The 2,347-nt window shown below is 46.9% G+C and overlaps 1 protein-coding gene across 3 annotated transcripts in view; it reads left to right on the top strand.

The window, feature by feature from the left end:
- Positions 1 to 274: 274 nt before the first annotated feature.
- Positions 275 to 2,347, top strand: part of LOC119291662 — a 5,285-nt gene continuing 3,212 nt past the window's right edge. Inside the window, exon 1 of one of the 3 annotated variants that reach the window (XM_037570464.1) lies at positions 275 to 419. The gene's annotated coding sequence lies outside the window, so the exon portion shown is untranslated. The other 2 variants (XM_037570467.1, XM_037570466.1) reach the window with 2 other exon arrangements.

The following is a 2,347-nucleotide window of genomic DNA, read 5'->3' on the forward strand; positions in this document are numbered from 1 at the left end:
ACACGTCGCGGCACCATTGATGATTAAGGCTGCCTGCATACACACGTACGTGCTCCTACATCGGAGCGGCACCGTGTGGGTACGTGACGTCGCGGTTGCAGCGTGCAGCGTCTTTCTCCGCCGGAGCACGACACCCGGGCAGATCGGTGCAAGCAAGACCTGGCCCGGGCCCACGCGTCAGCGAGAGACGCCGTCGTTTAAGCAGCCAAGATGCGGGCCGACGGGGCACCCACCCGGCCGGAGCGTCAGGTAAGAGAGACAGTTGCGGGCGGTTGGGAGCCTCAGCCCTGGGCGCGTCGCCTACCTCGTCTCCCTTTTTATTCCGCTCGCCCAACCGTCTCTTCTTCGCCTCCCCCCTGACTTTCTACCTCCCCGCCTCCGACTCCGACTCCGCTCCGCGCACTAGCGAAAGCCGAAAGGTACTCCTCCTCTCCCTGTTCCCCTTCCCTTTCCTCTCCTCTCCCACCACCCGTTCGATGAAATGGCGCAGCCACAGAATTAGCTGCTCCTTACTTTCATATATTCTGCTGCCGTTGCGATGCTCTAATCTGTCGCCGTGCTTCGCCTAGCCGACCAAGAGTTCGAATTGGTACGCGCCTCCTCTGTTGTTGCTCCACGACTCGAGCTGTTTCTTGCTTGCTGCTTCCGTGGGCGCCCTGCTTCTTGTTCCTGGACGGGACCAAGGGTCAAGGGCCAAGAATTGTGTGGTTTGGGTTGGGTATGTTTTGTTTGCTCAAGATTTTGCGCCTTTTCAAATTCTTCACGGTTTGCTTTCATAATTTGTTTTCCCCCTAGGATGAATGGATAATCCTTTGGCGGGTAAATAGGTTGCGATTTTAGTTTCGTGATTTCCGGACAAGGAAGGATAGTTTATCGTCTTGGTAACATCACGGGCATGCCGTGAAGCAACGCCTTGACTTCAATTCTGGGTATTCGGGGATGTGTCTACACGATCGTTATGTACTTTTGCTTCAGAAATTGCTCTCCTGGAAATTAGGATAGTCTTGTCTTAAGACATCAATCTCATCTTTGTGTGGCTTCAGAGTCAGCCAACAAGTTTTTTTCGTGGCTTTCGTCTGGCTGCATTCCTGACTTTGAAGTTTTAAAACCAAAGCGCTCATTCCTCAAGGACCTGCCGTTTCTTGCCCTGTTAGGTCTCTCTTTTGCAGTTTTGCTGGCCTTTAAGTCAAGAAACAGATATAGGATGGCTTATTCCGATAATCACGCAGGATTTCAGTCCTCAAAAGTCTTGTTAGGGGGGGCCAGAGAATTGGGAAGTTTGGTGGCTTTTGGGTGCCCATGTTACTGGCCATGGAGCTATATAGGCTTTGCAAGAATCATTAGTTCTATTCTAGTTGATGGGGTCTAGTGATCTACTAATCTTTGCTGTAAAGCTAAGAAACATTGGTACTTCTTTGCTCTTTGCTAACAACTTTACCTTCAGTAAAGTCCTCACCACCTCCCTGCAGATTAGAAAGTTTTGGGATTAGACGCTTCTAGTTAGATATGTTGCTGCAGTAGGTACTCTTGATGGCTGCTGTGTGAAAGGACATTGTTTGGTGGTGTGGTAGGGATTTTCTTTAATGATTTTCTTTCTCAGGCTCCGTTGCTGTCTGGGCTCTGTTTCAGTTCTTTGGTCAGGGTGCATTCATCTTCATACATTTAGATTGCAAACGATTGGGGCTAGGGGCTCCATAATTTCATACCAATCATTAGTTGTTTGTTGTTTCTAAGCTTTGTCCAATGCAGTTTTTGTTTCTTTTTCCTTTAAGTTGCCAGACCTGTGCTGTTAGGTAGGAGGTAAGCTCGATGGATCTTATATATATGCTCGACTTTACTAATTTATTGTTTCTAGGGAGCTACCAACTGCTTCATTGGTAATCCACGGCCCACTTTTGCTGTACTTAGCTAGTACCCCTTGTATTGCAAATCATGATCAAGCCAACATTGTCAAATTAGAACTTAGAATCAGCATTCTGGGAAATTTCTTTAGTACCTTGAGACCTTTTCTTTTTCTTTTCGCATGTTGCACTCATCTTCAGACAGGTGGCCAAATTTAGCTTGCAAACTGTTGGACCTTGGGGCTCTAAAGTTTCACAATAATTGTATGTCCATATGATTCTTTTTTGTGGGTTAGAATTCCGCAAAAAGAAAGTCATGGTTTTGATTATTTTTCCTATGTCGTATTTGTTTCCCTTGAATTGTCAAACTTGGTTGTTTGGTAGGAGCTAAGTCAGGTAACTTGCTGGAGCTTATGTATATGTTGCATGAACTTATTCTATGTTTCTTGTTGAGCTACCAACTGCAACGGACCGTCATAATTTCACTACAGAATCCACAGCTCATT

This window comes from Triticum dicoccoides, chromosome 4B, assembly GCF_002162155.2.
Source record: "Triticum dicoccoides isolate Atlit2015 ecotype Zavitan chromosome 4B, WEW_v2.0, whole genome shotgun sequence".
NCBI classification, from domain to species: Eukaryota; Viridiplantae; Streptophyta; class Magnoliopsida; order Poales; family Poaceae; genus Triticum; species Triticum dicoccoides.